Source organism: Saccostrea echinata, unplaced genomic scaffold, assembly GCF_033153115.1.
Source record: "Saccostrea echinata isolate AGI-Se365-2 ecotype Australia unplaced genomic scaffold, CSIRO_AGI_Sech_v1 ptg000020l, whole genome shotgun sequence".
NCBI classification, from domain to species: Eukaryota; Metazoa; Mollusca; class Bivalvia; order Ostreida; family Ostreidae; genus Saccostrea; species Saccostrea echinata.
In genome coordinates, this window is record NW_026889769.1 from 3,508,252 (window position 1) to 3,529,222 (window position 20,971).

Genomic DNA, 20,971 nt, shown 5'->3' on the forward strand with positions numbered 1-20,971 from the left:
ATCCGAAGGACCGGTCTCCACGTCCCCCAGTGGGATTCGAACCCGCGACGTAAGGATCAACTCCTTACTTCGCGACTCTAGAGCGAACGCTCTAACAACTGCGCCACGCGGGCGACTTTCATGTTTTGAAGTCTGCAGATATTCTCATGAATTATGTATACTCATAGATATCTCCAATAAAGTTTGATTTTCGAGGCAAATACGTGTATTGGTAACTACAGAATAAAGTCCTTTCAAATATAACTTTTACGTGGATACACTTTGATATAGATCTGCAAACCTTAATGTATTTGGCTTTCTGTTGTGACATACAATTAATAAACAATAAATTGACATGAAGAAAAGACCTATTTCTTTCGTGGAAATGTCTTAACGTGCATAACAACTAAATAAGTTCTAAACATGATCATTACTGATTGTTTTTTTTTTTCAGATTTAAGAACAAATCATGAGCTTTTTGCATGTTTAACATTTGTTGCTACATGAAAAGTGTGATTTACATCACTCGCCTTGGTCGGCAAAGAGGAAAAGTAAGACGAGATTTCATTTAAGTTCACCTCGACGAAATCGAGATGAGCTTATGCTATACCCCCGGCGTCGGCGTAACGATTTAAGTTTTAATGGCAAGTCCATTCCCAAGTGACTATAAGCCCCATCTGGGCCAAACTTGCATGGATGATGCGTCTAGGGATACCAGACCTGTATCAGATGTTGGATTTGACCATTTTCTAGATGATTGATCAGATTAAAGTTTTTGGGCGCTAGCTAGACCAAACTTGCATGTTTGATGCACCTAGGGATGCACATTACCAGACTTGTTTCGGATGCTGGAACTGATCTACATTCTTTAGATGACTTAATTGGTTTAACGTTTTTGAGCAGGTCAATTCCCAGATAGTTATATTTTGACCAAACATGCATGGATGATGCATCTAGGAATTCACATTGCCAGACTTGCTTCGGGTGCTGGACATGACCTATATTTTTTTGCATAACTATCAGCCCTATGTTGACCAAACTTACATGGATGATAACCTGTACCAAATTTGCACGGATAATGCACCGAGGAATAAAAACTACCAAACATGCCTCTTATGCAGCATCTTACTTATCTGAATGATTTGGCCTATATTTAAACAATAAAATGCTTTCTTTGGTTGTTAGTACGGGAATTAATGTCGCAGCTGTTGCAGAAAAAATACATAACCCGCGTAAGCGGGTTATGTGAATTTTTTTCTGCAATAGCTGCGACGTTAATTCCCGTACTAACAAACAAAGAAAGGCATTTTATTGTTTATATTTATTTCTTTATTAAAAAAACATTCAAAGTAAATTTAATATGTTAAATATTGTATTATAGATATGTATGTCATTGTATGCATAATTGATGGAACAGCCATTGCTTAAGAAATCTATGTTGGCGGCTTGCTTAGTGTTGTTTATGGACTGATTAATGGCAATGGTGTTTATAAGAAATAAAGGAAATTATATTCAGTGGATGTAAATATTTTTGAAATGATTGAAAACAGTTAAAATTTTTGGAACATTCCCAAATAACTATAAAACATATCCAGACCAAACTTGCAGGGGTTTGTATCTAGATATGCACACTACCGGGACATTGAATTAATGAAAGACATCGCCTTCACTTATAGATAACATTCGTCGAGGAGAGTTTTGTAATCTTTAATTACCTATGTTTTAAATTACAAACATTGTATTATAGTGAGGGGAAAGTATAAACTTTCTTCACGGATCTTCAAGGGCAAAGCCTGTGATAAATGAATTTTTAGAGAAGGCATCATTTCAAATCTACATAAATATATATAATATATGCCCTATCCTCTATATTAGACTTAATTCCTAATGCTCTTCTTAATTCTCATCTGTATATCTAAACGGAACAGAACAAGTCTAATGAGTCATTTTGATTAATGCAGTGGTATTTGCAGATTTCTTGGTGTCAAAACAAAACCCTCTGGTGGCCCTTTTGTCCACAAACCAAATTCTCGAAGCTGACTGCGCATCGTTTATATACCGACATAAAGTTGATGGATACCGGTGGTAGTACATGTACATATGTAAGAGAGTCCTTGTTTCTGAAATGAACTTTCGGTTGCCGCAAAATTGCAGTACATTCTTGGATAATCGTGTGGTGTCTAATAAATGCCGTTTCCATCAATAGTTTATTTTTTTTATATTTGTTAATCTAATCGCAGCATTTTTAAGTAAAAGATACAAAACATTTTTTGACTTTTTCTGTTTTTTTTTTTTTTGTTTTTTGTTTTGTTTTTTTTACATACCACTCCACAGGACCACTCTGCAGTTATCATACTGACTGCGCTACCACGGTCTTCTATAGCAAAACGCCGCAAACAGTGTCATTTTTTCTGATTTTTTAATGAATATAAACGTAAGAGCACAAAGAAGAAAGTAGAGATGGCTTTTTCCAGAAAGTGCAAACACAATTTTTCTGCACTTCTGTGTATGGTTGGCATTCAAATGCCTTACTTTTAACTACAATAACATATTTAAACTTTAAATGCAACATAACCCAAATTTTAAAAAGGTAAATAATAATTTTATTCTTTAGTGGTGCAATGGCAGTTTTGTAAAGTTTAATTTATTTTACGTGATTTCTGTAACAGACCTGTAAATGGAGACACTGTAATTAACAGTATATTTGCGTTAAATCAACTGTGCATATCAAAAGCCGAAATGTTTCGGGGGGTTGATAGTGAGAGAGGGGAGGTAACTCTGCAAATACATTTATTTGTTGTTTTTTAGTGTTTTTGTTTTCACTTCACGTTTTTTAAAAAGAATAATCTGAATAAATTACTTTAACTTGTTTTTGACAAGTTGTTCGCCTGAATTTACAAGATTACATTTTAAAAGGATGTGTATAATGTATATTTACAACCAGACATAGAATACTGAAAGTTTGTACAATGCTGCCCAGAGAGCATTGAAAGAATCATTCTTGTCTTATAACATGAAACGAGGTTAGTTCCCTAGCATATATGTCTGTCGCAGTCTCTACAAAGAAACTGCTGCCGATGTATAAAATATGTAGGGGAAGCACAGTGGGGCGGGGTCAACGGAGGACAACCGAGCAGGGGCACTGTAGAGGTTGCAGGGGGGAAATGCTGAAATGACAAAAAGAAACAGGTATACAACAAAGATACATAATAGATACTAAATAAAGACAAAGTATTTTCAAGGTAAAGTAAACTTAAAAATGCATGGGTAATGAATGATTTAATAAAAAATTGAAATTTAGTTTTGAAGGAATTTTATATTAGATAAATTTTCTTTGTCGGAAAACTATTTAACGGAAAATACGTGAAATTTTTATCTGCACTGGTTTCCTGGAAATAGCGCGTTCACAATAGAAATTGTCCGCGAAGTTGTCTAACAACCCTCGTGCATCTAAAAGTCAAATGAAATGATGATCAATGCAAATAATGATGCACATAAACGTATTATAATTTATGGATGCTGTATGGGCTCGACATTTTTGTTTGTTTCTGTTACCTTGTCATTTGTTTAAATTTTACTGACATATTTTTATTGCCTTAAAATATGGAGATAACGAACAGTATTCATGCTCAAAGTTCATTTAGACGATACAAATCGGGAGCAGAGCAAACACAAACCTCCAAAAACATCAGAGGTGGGAACAGGCGCCATGGGGCAGTGAGCATCCCCTGCTGACGGTCACACCGGCCTTGTGCTTCTTGTCATGATCGGGAAAATGGAAACATCCGTAGACAATTCAGTGTGTGAAATAAAGGCCTTACAATTTGTATGAAAAACGTCAGTCAGCATTTGACTCAATGATAGGTCATTGTATCGACCATAGAACGTGCGAAATGATGACTTAAAACAAGACTATTAATATTCTTGTTAAACCAACTTGTTTGTCAATGGCTTGCCTCATTTTAGAAATTGTTCATACGCAGAGCATGCTCTTGCGTATAGAATCACTTGAAACAGAGACAAAAACCCCATATGTAGATGATAAGGGTATATTGTTATATAAGTAAGGGAAGATGACGATTGAAAAATTGAAGTCATCACGTTTGTCATGAAATTGTTTTTCCTTTTCTCCTGATATTCTTTTTGCTAGATAAATATTTCGGTCTTGATAGTTTGCTGTGAATTGCTTTCTCTGCATACTAGTACATCATCTTTACTAATATAATAAATCCAGATAACTACCTAGATAGATTCTAATACGGGCGACACATATACCAGAGCTGTACCGAAGGCTTGAAAATTCCACCGAGAAATGAACGCCCTTCTGGATTTCCTGCTTTTCTCCTGCTGACGGTCCAGGTCCGTGTTGTTTAGGTGAGTTAAAGCATTAGTATACTAAGAACCAGTCAAATGATTTAAATTAATTACCTATATTGTTTAGAGACATGATCTATCATTGTTAAATATACAGTTCAACTAACAAACTATGGTCGATGGAAAGGGCAAAAAAAAAAAACAAACCATGTAGAAGAAAACGAACAATCTTTATATTTTTTGTCCTTTCCGCTGCCCATAACACTTAATTTTATGAACTATATTTTACATTATTATGTTTTATATTATAGTTGATATGATGTGCATTGGGGTTTTGTTAGAAAATAAAGAAAAAAAATATTTTATAGATGTAAACATTGAATACAAACTCACAAATATACAAATATAAAAGTGTATATTAGTTTATAACTTTCAAATACAAACATAAATTGTATACTCTACTCTACGTAATCAAGTGTATCTTAGTGTATGTCATTCTATACACGAACTGTATACATATTATCAAATATTAGTATAGTATGTTTTCATGTATAGGAGCTATTGTGAAAGTCAAGTGCATGTCTGTACAGAAGCTGTACATAGAAAACGTAATTACGCAGGTGTATTTATGTAGAAACATGTAATTTTAAGCTATTTACATTTAAGGTATGTCACTCGTGAAATTTGCTATATCAAGGATTTTTTGAGAAGTATATTTTGGATAAGTACTCGTATAGTATGACTCAAAATCGCAGAGAAAATGGGGGGTCAGTGTGCATCTAACTGAGCTACGGTACAATTAAGTTGACCTTTTTGCACTTAAATTGTAACTCTTTGGTTAATCACTTTAACCGTTATTATATTTTATAAGATGTACCCATGGCAATAAACATAATCTTATTTTACGTAAAATAGTTTGAATCATGTTTATCATTGAACAAATCATACAAATTAATGTGCGTCAATTATCGTGTGACCTTTTTGCACTGAAAAAGTCTCATATTTGGGGTATTAAAAATCTAGATAGGCAATAGAATATTTTCTTGTATCAAACTTTTTACGACTTAAGTGCTGATCGGTCAAAAGTATCGAGTAGTTTAAAATAATGAAAGAAAAAGTTGGGGTCAGTGATGTAAATTTTGAAATATTGGTCAACATATGCAATTTTCAGGCAAAAAACTGTAAATTTTATCTCGACTTCCTTAATATATCTTCATTTCTTGGCAATGTTTGTTAAGCGAAGGTGTAAATTTTGTTATAAATATATAAATCGAGATCTATATTTAATATTCCAGGCATATCATAACGGAAAATATTCTCTGAGTAAAAGTATGCGAGGCTAAAGTTCCAAGATATCAAATTTAATAAATGTGTAGATTTGCAGAATTTTCTGCTAAATATCCTTCCGCCACAAGAAATAGTCCCTTATAAATCTTGCTTCTTTGTGAATTTTTGAGCAGTTTTTTAATTGAATGTTGAACATTTTACATTGTTTAATTTAAATATGTTATAAAGATTGAATTGTAATAAATAGTTTTTAAGTAAGAGGTTCTGACTGAAATTTTCTAAAAGGCTGACGAGTGACATACCTTAAGGTGCTTTCTATATAATTTTGTCTATACATGAGAAAGAAACCCATGCCGAAGAAGAGGACCTCTAAAACCAAACAATGATGCGGTCAACTGTGCCTCAAACGCTGTCCGACAGATCGCAAATGTGTAAATAATACACAATACGCCGTCTGTTGTCCGAGTAAGTAAAAAATGGAACTCATCGTTATTGTTAGTCCAAAACTGTTAATATAATTTTTCTGGGAATTTACAAAGACCGTGATATTAAGATGTACAATGCATGAGGGAGGGGTAATTTATGCAATGCTAAGATTTCCATTTCTTGGTGTAAAAAAGGTACGGTTTTATGCATTTGTACTTCAAATTTCATAAATTATAATACGTTTATGTGCATCATTATTTGCATTGATCATTATTTCATTTGACTTTTAGATGCACGAGGGTTGTTAGACAACTTCGCGGACAATTTCTATTGTGAGCGCGCTATTTCCAGGAAACCAGTGCAGATAAAAATTTCACGTATTTTCCATTAAATATGCGAAGATTTGGTGTTTTCCAATGATTCTTAAAAAATATACAACTATATCATTTTGATAAAACATGCTTCACGGAGCATGCTACTTTTTCGCACGTTTACATTACATAAACAGTTTTTTTAATTAAAAATTGCACAGATTTATAATATTTCACCTGACTCTACAATATTCATGAAACGTTACTTGGCGACATTTTGACTTAAATTGGAGGATATATGACTGTTTTATAGCCAATTTTAAATGATCAACGCGTAAAAACAAAGCCAAGAATGGCAACGTCATTGAACGTCTTGGAGTACCGATCTACTAAAAAAAAATTTGTGTGCAGACAGGAAAATGACCGAAAGAGACTAAAATTTTTTTAGATGCTGCTGGGAATTGCCTACACATATCTAGGGCAAAAGTGTTCAAATGGTAGAAGCTTTGTTAGAACGGAAGGATTAACATTTTTGATGATCAGCTCCTGCAATACCCCACTTATCGCATGGACGTTACACCTATGGATTTTGCATGGTTTCCATACCTGATCGCCGAACTGCGTAGACATTGATAATATCCAAAACACTATATAAGTTAAGACATTTTAGAAAACATGTTTGATACAATTATTCATTTTTTAAGTAGAAAAAAGACATGAAAAGTCTAAAGAAATGAAAGATATTAAGACTGTGAGAAAGCTTAACGTGTTTTGGATCAGGTAGTCACGTTACCTAACGTCAAGTGATTGTTCCGTGAATCCGATGACCGCACAGTAAAAATCATTGTATATTTTCAAAATTACTGTAAATGGAACTGATTTTTTACGTAATAATAAACAAAGGATAAGAATTTAATTAGACATATATCATTCTTCAAAGTATACACAATAAAATTTCTGTAAATCAAAAGTCTCCGCGAACTTTTCTAACAACCCTCATATGTGTTTTAATTTCATTATTTAAATATGATAAATTGTGATAATTTACATAAATCCTTCAGAATTTAATGTCTCACTGCCATTGGTTTTTTTCTTGCGATGTGAAAATTAAATTGCGCCGTAGGAAGTTCGAAAAAAGACCAAATACAAGATAGAAATTAATATTTGCATGGTTCTCACTAATAATTTGTACTTCAGACGTGTCAATATGATGAAAAACGTTTTTATTACATAAAATGGAGACGATTTATTACATTTTCAACAGTGAAATACTGTGATTTATTTATTGAATAAAAGTGATATTCTCTCACAGTGTGAAAGGATACCAAAATGATATTCTCTCACAGTGTGAAAGGATATCAAAGTAAGTAAAAAATAATTTCTGGCCTGTCATAAGATAGAGATAGTACCTAAGCATCTTGATAGAGCTAAAACTGCAAATTTCTTCATAAATATATTGCTAAAATCCATGCTATGTAATGTTTTCAATCACACAACTGCTAAACTGTGACGTCTCAACCGCTCAACTATGACGTCAAGCCTATGACACTGTGTTAAGAAAAGACAGAGGCAAAGGAAAAATCAAAGAAAATGTAATAAACAGAAAATTCAATGTTTTGTAGATGAATATGGAATTTATTTCACTCGTGAGACAGGATTTTTTGATATTTTCACTCGTGCTTCGCACTCGTGAAAATATAAAAAAATCCTGTCCCACTCGTGAAATAAATTCCATATTCATCTACAAAACATTGAATATCCTCTATATATTCCTGGAAATTTTTTGAAAGGAAAACCAAACGACAGATAATTAATTGATTTTAAAATTTAAGAAAGTATATACAAAGATATGTGTTATGTAACGCTCACTTGCTCACTCACATCTTTGTTGTTACAGGTAAAATTAAGCCTTAATTATCATTCAATATATGAAAGTCCCTTACCATTCTTGTGTAATATTATTGTTCATATTGTTGATAAAATATCGTCTATGTATATCTAAATGTCGAGTTGAAGGAAACAGCAAGTGTTTTCTTTTTCTCATGTAGAAGTTTTTGAATAAATTCTGATTCATAAGAATATAAAAACAGGTCGGCTAATAAAGTAGCACAATTAGTGCTCAACTGATTCCAACAGTTTGTTGAGAGGACCTAGTCTCCTATGATTTCTTAAATGCTGTCAATGCAGAACTCCAGAATCTTTCAAATACCAATTTCAGACTACTTGTGTATTGAATGAGAGTTAGTAAGAGGTGAAACATAAAAAGTGACATAAATGCACTTCGATGAACCTCATATTACAACATCTGTCCCGAACACAGAAAAAATCTTTGTGTTTAACATTCAGGTTGGTCATAACAGAACTTAATAACTTTAGCTTTGGTTGTTTTGGTGAATTTTGTGAACAACTCAAAAATATATAACAGTAATAATTATATATATATATATATATATATATATATATATATATATATATATATATATATATATATATATATATATATATATATATATATATATATATATATGATTTTGATCAGCTTATGTAACTTGCTACATAGTAAAGAATTATTAAATAGACAAATCAATTATCTTTTTTTTTCAATTACACTGAAAAATTAAAATTTTAAGATACAGGCAGTATTTTTTAGACCTTTGGATCAAAATGGCCTCTCTTGACATGTAATGCACCAAAGAGTAAAGCAAGCATTTATATCTCCAACTACCAATTTATATCCCTTGCTTTATATTTTCGATTACATCAATTAGGAAACATATAAAAAAACATACAATTTTTAGTTTTAAATATATGGGGGGGGGGGGGGATTAACAATATTATATTAATAATTGCCCGGTTGAGCATGAATAGTTTTTTAGTGAGTAGAAGTCATGATCTTTATTGTAAATTTGAAACAAAGTATTGTTGCTGATTCCAATTTCTGTGAGCCATTTTTTATCTTCTGGTAACTTTCCCGTCAGGACATATACTCCTGTCACATGCCCTGCAAATCCATCCCTCTCGAGTTATAAAATATCTCGGTATAGCACATCAGGATGGGGTCACTGGCATGCAGCGGAACACTGGGCATCGTGGATCAGGAAAGGGTGCTAAAATAAATCAAGAGGCCGTTTGGCCACATTGCTCACCTGAGTCACTATCATACATGTAATAATAGCCCTGCTGTTCTTCATCACCAGATTTTCCCCCAATATATTCCGTTGTAAAACTGTGATCTCCTATTATGGCCTCATCCTAGCCCTGAAGATCATGATTTGAACTATTTGTAATTTGAATGTGCACTACCTGAGCATGCTTCCATAAAAATATGACTGATAATGGCTTGCTTTTTTTTTGAGAAGAAGATCTTTAAAGATTTTTTTTCTTGATATTCTTTTACTAGATATTCTTATGTAAAACTTTGTTTGCCTATTGTTTCCCATCATCCAACTCCCCCTCCCCCTGGGGCGGGGTTCTTGATTTGAACAACCTTGAATCTACACTTCCGGAGGATACTTCCATATAAATAAGATTAATCACGGCTATGCCGTTCTTCTTCTGAAGATTTTTAAAGTTTTTTCCTATATATTCCTATGTAAAACTTTGATCGCCCATTGTGACCCGCCCCACACCCGGGGGGTCATGATTTGAAATTCTTAAAGCTACACTACCTGAGGATACTTCCATGTAAATATGAATAATCATAGCTTTGCTGTTCTTTTTAAAAGATCTTTTCCTGTGTATTCCTATACATGTAAAGTTTGGATCGCCCTTCCCCCCCAGGGGGGTCATGATTTCCAAAGTAAAACTGTGATTGGCAATTGTGTCCCCACCCTTCTCCCAGGGGTCATGATTTGACCAAATCTGAATTTTTACTACGTGAGAATGCTTTAATATAAATGAGACAAATTGCGGGTTTGCTGTTCTTTAGAAGATATTTAAAGATATTTTCTATATATCCCTATATCAAACCTCTCCCGAGGGTCATGATTTGAATAAACTTGCAGTATCAATTGCTAGTATCTATTAATTGTATACACCTTAATTAATAAGGATCCAATGTATTTATTCATCAGTTTACAAACAGGCATATCAAAGATAAAAGAAATTGTGTAGTCTTCTTTCCTTTGTGACCGACCAGAAAAGGCCATTGTTCTAACAGAAACATTTTCAATCATAAAGTGTAATGCCGTCAATTTTTATAATATTTAAAATGATTTTTTGCTGCTTGACAACCAAAAGATATTGTTGATAATCTCATTTCAGTAAAGAATTACGTTTCAAATTTTAATAAATACATTGCATATTCTAGGGTATACATGTAATTAATAAAACTTAAAGAGTCGCTTATCTGATGGATTTTCAGTTTAATAGCGAATAGGTGTACTTACAGAGCAGAAAAGACTGTTAAACTTTGCAAAGATTGATCTATAAAACACTCAGTGAAGAAAATGACAAAAATAATGTTGAGCTTACCCTGTGCACCACTGAGAGTCAGCGAAATGGCCAAAGATAAGAACAAAAGATGGAGTGTCATTGTTCTGATAAAAAATAATGGATGCTTATAAATCTTTTATAGCATACAGTTTAAACAAAAGAACACTTCCTTCTTGAACCTTCGTTATTTTTTTCCCCATATGTCCATATGTATGAGGTTGATAATGATTAATTGTTTATTTAAACGAATGACATGAATAAAGTTAGACATCAATAAGAGTTCACGATCTTAAGGACCGATGCTATTCGTAAAACATGATATTGTAGAATGTGGAACATCAATAATAAGAAAGACAAGTCTGAGTCGTTTAAAATGTATTTAGAAAAAGAACGAGGGTTGTCCGCTAAATCGTAGACTTAGCACGTAATTAAAAAAATGAACGCATTCTTCCGAAATTTCCCGTATTATATTTATAAATGACTTTAGATTAAACTTTCTGTTTCGATTCAATATCTCATTAATTAATTAATAAACTGACAAAAGAAAAGGTTGGTTACCCGGCGCAATAAATTGAGGTTAATATGGCTCTAGGCAAGAGCATGGTCTACGTACGGTTATAAAACGAGGCAAGCTTTTGACAAACAGGTTGATCTGGCGGGGTATCAAAGGTCTCGTTTTAAGTCGTCATTTCGCGGATTCTGTGGTCGATGCGGTGGCTTTGTCGGCAGGTGCAGTTTGTCGTTGGGTCCGGTGCAGGCTGACGTTTTTTGTGCTAGTTGGGCCATTGTTTGCACACTATGTTGTCTACGAATTTTTTTCCCGTTTTTCTCGATCGTGGCTATGGCGCACGGCAGGTGTGGCCGGGGATGCTCGCTGCGCCTGGTCCCGCCTCTGATGTTTTGGAGGTCCGTGTTTGCTCTGCTCTTGATTTGTATTGTTCGGCTGGACTTTTGGGTTAGGACAACCGTTCGTTATGTAATGTTAAGGTTCCTTATGTCCTGGAAGATCATAATATTTCAATTTTATTTTATTGTCTAAGAGCTGCAGATTAACATTTTCCATCTCAACTTCTCTAAGAGAAAGCAATGTATTGATTTTTCATGTGTTCTAACATTCATTCCCTTATTTCCTCTTCATTATTTTTTCTTCATCAAGTACTGGATCTTTATCTCTCCTCTATTATCTTCAAACTTAAAGGTTGCCTTGACTTGGATTAGTTTCGACTTGAGTACCTTCCAAAATTCTCAATGGGAAAAAAGTTATTCACACCACAAGCCAAAAACCTTATTTCAAAATCTGTATACCTAAGAATGAATGATTTGATAATGCATTTAAGACATTATCTATCTTTATTTACATTTGAAACACAGTATCATAGCAGTGAACTATTTTTATCTTTCGGGATATCTTTTTAAAACTACCCACGCCAGTCAGGACAAATTCTCCTGTCACAAACTCTGCATATGATTCCTTCATTTATAATATATGTTGGTCTAGCACAGTCGGGTGGGACCACTGGCATACATCGTATTAAGGGGCATCGAGGGTTTGTAACAGGTGCTGAAATTAAAATAAATGGACAAATTAAAGTGCGCCTGTGATGTTTATTTGTTAAAAGCTGATCATAATGGAGAAGATTAGTTCATTAAACATAATTATCTTTCATTATGTCCGCTCCTCACTAGGAACAATAGCTCTTAATCTATAATTTAATTGATGAAGCTTAACATTGATTTCTTTTCTCTTACAACAATTTTCATCGCACTCATCTTAATATGATCCAAAGGTCTCTGAAGTCTTAGAAACAGTTAAATAAAAGTAAACATTTGCACCATATGAAAGTATAAAATTGTTGATGTTTTTTTAAGAGAAATAGATTTCTTTTAATATTGCCTCAGATACTAATATTTATCAGCATGAATTGATCTCTGCTTTCTTGCAATGATATCATATGTTCTTTACACTATCATGTATTTTATAACAATTCAAGCATATAGAAGAACTAAAATACAGCATAAGTAAAAAAAAAAATGCAATTTTTCCGAATACCTTGATACCTTTAGTTTTCTATCATAAAATTTACTTGTTGATCAATTTGCAATGAGAAAATGCTTAATTTGTGCTTTAATTCGTGTTTCCTAAAACTACTTGTATATTTAAGATTTGATGATTTTTTTTTATATGATTACCCATAATGATGAACTTTTAGGAAATAACATGGTATTACATTACTTTGCGAATCCTGTGAAATTTTTTGTGAGCATGTATGTATGTATGCATGCATGCATACATGCATGTATGTATGTATGTATGTATGTATGTATGTATGTATGTATGTATGTATGTATGTATGTATGTATGTATGCGAGAAAAAAAAAAATTACACTTAGCTTATAAACATTGATTCAAAGGATTTTATTCACGTTGTGTTTTGAATAGTTTGCAGGTGTGAATATTGGTAATAAAATATGATAACTGAAATTGTAGATATTTACACTATATTCTTAACCAGAACTGTTTTTTTTTAAACAAAGTTAACTTTTAATTATCAAGTGCAAAAGTAATGATATGTTGTGAATTCTGGAATTTTCATTTTTGGGTGTAAAATAAGTATTTTCTGGTCAACATCTGAAAGGTATCTTAATCTCATTTAATTTATTTGGCTTCACCATATTTGTTTTTAACTGTTTATGACTTTTGAAATATGTTTAAAAAAAACAGTTATCCATAACATTGTTGACTTAAACTCTGCAAAATGCATTCCAAAACCCCAATTTAGAGCTAAAGATAATATTAAAGATGTATATAAATAATAATGAGCTTACCCTTTGCCCCACAGACCGTCAGGGAAATAGCCAAGACCCAAAAAAGAGGTATCATAGTTCTGGGCAAAACAGCGGATGCTTGTGATGAGGTCTTTTCTAGCATGTAATATACCTGTACCTTTGTTTTTTTTAAATTCTTATTTATTTGTATAAGATTTTTAATGATTAATGGTTTACATAAAAGTATAAAATGAATGATGTTAGACATTAGAAGGAAATTGGGGAAAACAATTCTTCGAAAAACATGAGTTGCTTAAAGTGAAATTATTTATACCAGATACCAGAAAAACAAGTCTATGTCATGTAAAATGCATTTAACAATTGGCTCCTGGGCTTTGTTCACCTTAATGTCACAAGTTTTCCTATATGTGACCAATTTAGTCCAACTCTGCACTCATGGGACGTGAATTGAAGAAAACAAATGTAATTGATAAAGGGCATATAGAATACTACATGAAGTTTCTTTGAGAGATATCCAGGACTACACAACATTTTCAGAGGTACTTTAAACCCCATCATTATACCTTATTGGACACAGGGGATAGGAATTTTAAATCTTGGTTGCAAATTATCTGCTTATCATAATCATGGATTAAAAGAGTTTGCCTGCTAAATATATTTGAATTAAAGTAGTCCATCCCTTGGGTTTTGAAAATCTTCAGTGGAATGAACATCTTTCTACTAAGCGTATTAGTGCCAGTTAATATATCTTTTAAGTTGGTTTTTCCATCTTTAACCTTGCCTTTTCCAATTTTTTTTTATTTTACAGCTTTATGTTTAATTTGTATACTTTGTAGCTGGACTCGTTTTGTGTTTTATAATTGCAATGGAAAGAAATGATTTAATTATAAAATCATTATGAAAGGGGTAATAATATCCATTGTGTTTTCATTCACAGAGAATCGGTACATTTAGTATAATTGTCTTTGTAGCATAAAAAATATTGATTCATCCTATATACCAAAATCAATAACATTAAATTTACGACTTTTCAACTCTATAAACAGCCATTCCCCACGATAAATTAAAGTGCAGGCTTTTTGACATCATGGACATGTGCTTTTTCAATTAAATATGGAGATAACGAACCGTATTCAAGCTCAAAGTCTATTAAAAACAATACAAATCGGAAGCAAAGCAAACACGGACCTCCAAAACATCAGAGGTGGGATCAGGTGCCATGGAGGTGTGAGCATCCCCTACCGACAGGTCACACCCGCCGTGTGCTCCTCTTCATGATAGGTAAATAACGGAAAAATCCATCGACAATTCATTGTGTAAATAATGGTCTAACAATTAGTATAAAAAACGTCAGTCAGTATATGTCTTAATGATAGATAGTATTTGCTGACAAGGTCATTGTATCGACCATAGAACTTATGAAATGATGACTTTAAACGAAAATATTAATATTCTTGTTTCATCAACTTGTTTGTCAATAACTTACTCGATTTAGAAATTGTTCATACGTAGAGCATGCTCTTGTGTATCGAATCAACTGAGAGATATACCCCATATGCAGGTGATGAGGGTATATTGTTGCATAAGTAAGTGAAGTTGACGATTGAAAAGTTAAAGGCATCACGTTTATCATAAAGCTTTGTTGTTAGATTACCATTTTTCTTGTAAAATATCCAAATAGATCTGTCAGACTCTGTGGTATCTTTTATTTCAAGTTTTCTGGGATATACCGGTATTACGCAGGGATGGGATAATTGAAAAAAGTAATTGTAACTGAGTGTAATAAATTACATTTTAATGGACTTTTGAGCTCGAATACTGTTCGTTATCTCCACATATTTCATTTTTCTGCTTCATATGACTACAAAAATAATAATGGAACTCGTAAATTTACTTACCTTGTCATTGGTCATTTGCAAAATTATTTTGTTAAAAACATTCTGATTGTTCACACAAATTCTCTGAAGTTGATATTATCAAGATGCTTGAGTTTCTGATTGACAATACTTATGTGGTTTTTTGAGACCATGTCTTTCAACAATCTTTTGGAATTTAATCTTTTGGAACTTTCATGGGTACCAATTGCGCCGTTTTATTTGCAGACCTATTTTTGTATTCATATGAAGCAAAATTTATTTAAAATCTTTTGCATGAGAAAAATAAAACTTCCTGTGGTCTTCAACTCGACATTTAGATATATCGACGACGTATTATCAATTAACAATACTAGTAGTTATTTCCATTCATACGTTGTCAGGGTTGGGTTCAATTGCTTTGAAATGTAATTAATTACTTTCAAATACATCGACAATTTTGTCAGTTACTTGCAATTACATTGCTTTTTTACGAATGTATTAATTACTCTCGATTACTTTGAAGAATATAATTAAATACATTTCAATATATTTAGTTTAATTTTCAAAAATCTTGAAGAGCAAATACATGTAAATTTTAGGTTGGATTACATGTATATTTAAAATAAATAGCGTCAGGTGCCTTTATTGTAATTATGTTTCATTAACACAAGACCTACATGTACATATTTATCAATCACCAATATAAAACGAAATTTGACTATAACTGAGTTTCCAAGAGTTATTGAATCAAATGTAAAATACCGTCAAATTATTTAATCTTTTAATCTTAACACCTGTTGACGATTTTCATAAAATAAATAATACTTGAATCAACTAATAACAATTTCAGATACTGAATTTATATATAAAGATATATGCATTTTTAGATGTTAAAATAATGATTTAAAATAATAAAGATTTCACCTCTGAAATATATAAATAATTGAATATTCTTAATTGTATTAAATAAATTACCTCTAATGGTCATATCTTTAAAGTTAAACAAAACATGATATAAATAACCTTTTGAGGGATTGTTTTGATAGCAATTTACAGCTGTGATTTGAAGGGCCGCATGACAGGTCTTAATGACACATGAAACTGCTTTCTATTTGACAATCAAGCAACAAAAACTTGAAATGTTTCATTGCTTTACCATAGAAAGATAGAACAAAATTTTAGATAAATATTAAACTCAGATTAATTTTATATTGTACATTATGATTGTAAAACAAACTATAATTATAAACAAACCAAAATATCAAATTCTTTATAAGGATGTAAAAAGTAAAAAAAGTTTGAGAATTTGAAAAAACAAAATGACTGAGGATGTTTTAAATGAATAGAAAGAACTGTAAAATGCAGTTGTTATGGAAATATTTCCCTATTAAATACGAATAGTATATGTTATGTAAAGTAATTGAAATGTAATTGAAAAATAATTGAAATTACATGGTATTTTTTCAGTGTAATTAAACTACAAATACAAGTAATTGAAAAAATTGTCAATTACAAATTACTTCCAATTACTTTGAAAAATGCCATTAATTACACTCAATTAAGATTACTTTCTTTTTAATTACCCCATCCCTGCACGATATATCCCAGTAAGCTTGAAATAAAAGATACCACAGAATCTGACACATCTATTTGGATATTTTACTAGAAAAAGACGTTAATGGTAATCTAACAACAAAGCTTTATGATAAACGTGATGCCTTTAACTTTTCAATCGTCAACTTTCCTTACTTATGCAACAATATACCCTCATCACCTGCATATGGGTATATCTCTTAGTTGATTCGATACACAAGAGCATGCTCTACGTATGAACAATTTCTAAATCGAGGTAAGTTATTGACAAACAAGTTGATGAAACAAGAATATCAACAGTCTCGTTTAAAGTCATCATTTCATAAGTTCTATGGTCAATACAATGACATTGTCAGCAAATACAATACGTTTTTCATACTAAATGTTAGGCCATTATTTACCCACTGAGTTGTCGACGGGTTTTCCCGTTATTTCCCGATCATGACAAGGAGCACACAGCGGGTGTGACCAGTCAGCAGGGGATACTCACTCCTCCATGGCACCTGATCCCACCTCTGATGTTTTAGAGGTCCGTGTTTGCTCCTATAGCTGGTTTGTATTCTTTGAATGGACTTTTGAGCTTGAGTACTGTTTATTATCTCCATATATTTCATTGTCTCATTTGTTTAAACTCATTCTCAACAAATATGCATTTCTGATCTCTTAAATAGCCTATGGTATGGTTGAAATGATCTCATTTGCTGAGTTGTATGAAGTTATCCTCTATAAAATTATATAAAATAAACCAAGAGAATGCTTTTAAAGTTGGAAGTCATTTGTACTGTCATAGGGATTACCAAGGTAAAAATATAATTGACATAGTTTACAATTTTGTTTCAGTATATTGTTTCATTAATGAAGTTGATAATAATATCAAATAGAGGGGGGAAAGCTGAGGAAAAATTTAGAAAAGCTCAAATTATAACAGGAAGAAAAGATTATAATTGGAATTATAAACTTTAAAGTTGGAAAAGCCAACTTTAAAGTTGATATTACCACATTATTAAAAAACATATTTCTTCAAGTGGTTTATTGATTTCCATAACCCAGGCCTCACTATATTCTTTCAAAAAAGCAAAACAAAAGAGAAAATTTATGAATTTTGTTTTAAAAAATGGTAGAATTTTACATTGTATAGTTGATCACTGTTTCGCCAGACCTATTACATCCTCTTTGTTATCATCCATACATCATAGGCTTTATCCAGGGACAGCCGCCAGGCACGGGGCATGAATTCGGTCCTGATATGCATTATAAAAATGAAACATAGTTCATTAATGATATACATTCAGTTAGGCTTAAATGAAATAATAAGTTTGCTGAACTTTACTAATACACATAAACTGTACAAAAAGGAAGGTACAAGTTTGTCGTCTATTAAAATGGAACAGCAATTCTCGTGTTCATTTAAGACAAAGGCATGCAACTTAATTGAATTTGTATTTTATGTAAAGCGTGTATACCACATATGTCTACGTCACATGCTGGACATCCCAGTTTGTCGTATGTGGGCCTGGCACAGCCAAGACGAATCTGGACCTGGGGACACATATAAGGTTCGCAGTACCAGGGATCTGTAATGGAAACGTAATAATCATAATGTTTAAGGGTATTTTGAATTACAATTATTTAAAGATTATAAAAGAACTAAGAATTATACTGAAGAATAGGAAACTACTCCTCAAAAAGATAACAAAAAAATCATTAAAAATATTGATAATGTACCGTACTTACTGCTGAAAGCAACAATTCTGCCAACAATAGAAAGAAGGCAGATGTTGAACAGAATTCTAAATCCCATGGTACGTTTCGTTTGATGAGTGCTTTACTAATTGTAGATTCAACGTCATTTATATGTGTTGAAATAACACCTAAAAGGTTACAAAACAATGTATAACACTCATTAACAGCATGTCGTTCTTTCCTGGAAATGTTCGAACGTACAATTTTAATGCTTTCTTTAATTTGAGTTTAACCAATTGGAGGTTTCATTTTTTAGTATCAAGAGTAAAACACCATTTCTTTCTTCGAGTTAAACATGTGTTGCAACATGAACAGTTTGATCTGCGATCTGCACAGCTCGACAGTTTTTCCCTGGAAATCATCATTTTTTTAAATTTTTTTTTTTTATTTCAAATACTTAAACCACCCTCTATGCTTTGTTGGTACTGGTAAAATAATTGCTTTAATAAATACAATAACTGTGGTAGACATTTGTAAAGTTACCTCGTGTTTTAAATAACGATACAATATATCGGGATTTGACGATATTAAATGTCTTTATCTATATTATTAATAGATTAAGCTTTAAAAAATCCGTCTTTTATGTAAATTCATATATAATTTGTTCCAGAGGCAAAGAAATTCACAATCAATTTTCCAATTAATCTCAGGAGTTGCTCATTTTCTATCTCGGAGGGAAAAGATTTGTAAAGTATATAGGGTCGAGCAGTACCACTTATTTACATGTAATATATATACCTGTAATATTTCGTTTGAAAAAAATTAATTTATTGCTCTGATCGATTTTCTTGTTTATTTTCGATTTTTATTTAAAAACAACGAACAAAAACAAACAATGCAAACATCCTTTTTTACACAAGTCAATATCATTCACCCAGTCTTCTTTCTTAGTTTACTTAAACTTAACTGGATTTGATTTTAAGAATTTTGTCCTTAGACCCTTTAGAACATTTTTAGAAAACAAGTCATAAAATCATGAGGTAATATTCATTCTCAACATTTAGTCATAAGACAGTTACATGACCTATTAACATTGCTTTACATACTGTTATATGAAGCTAACTATGATTCATTCTCATGGTCAAAAGTTTGTAACATCCTCTAGAAAGATAATACATACTCACTACTGTAAACAAAAACACGGAAGTAAACACGCTTGACGCAATAAATACTGAATTCCGTAGTGTGGATGGCGGTGATTAGATAAAACTAATGTAGATTCTAGTACATGGAATATGCGTACAATTTAATCCTTAATTAGAATATTAAATAATGAGAAAAGAAAGCTTTAAATAAGTACTAATATTGTGTACATATATTTGATACGCTTTTCCATTCTGAGTGGAACATTCAATACATGAACTAATACCGATTCTGTGCTATTTAATTTAAAGGTTCTGAAAAAGTAGCTGTTAATTAATTGAAAATGTTCACAAAAATGTCTCGGAATTCACAAAGTAATGTGTATTTTCATATGGTATTTCTTCAAAAATCATCATGATGTTAAAAAGGAAAAAAATTCAAATCTCAAATATATATTCAGGAAACGCAAATAAAAGCATAAGGTATGCTTATGCTTTTTCTTATTGACCTACAAATATATTTTGGGAGAGAAAAAAAATGTAAGTATCCAGGCATTCTAAAAATGCAATTTTTTTTAATACTTATATGGTATTTTAGTTCTATTTACTTCAATCGTTATTGTATAAACATGGTCTAAAAACTTGTGCTATCATTGCAGGACATCAGACCACTCTTAATTTCATAGCATGCTTAATAAGCATGTATCTTAGGTTAGATTATAGGAAATTCGATTTCTCTAAAAAAAAAAAAAAAAAAAAAAAAAAGTATGGGGCACAAATATCAACTTTTTACAAGACCGTTTCGAAGACATCAAAGAATTTTGAATCATATTGAGATACATGAAATAAAAATTGTTGCACGAAAAAATTTTCAATTTGAAACTTCATTTTCATACATTTTAAATTAAATCATAATTTTAATAGTTACACTGTATCATTCCTGGCAGAGGAGCGGATATCCTTAAAGTGAAATCTAGCAGTTTTTAAATTCCTCACATGCAAGTATAAAGTTAAAAGTTGTACTTACCCATTAGAGTACTAGTAGAATTAGACAGAAATCAAAGGATGGGATCTGTCCTAGAATGTATAGTATAAAACGATATCCTTTTCATTAAATTAAGTTGAAAATTAAAAACATTTTGCACAGCTTAATTATGGA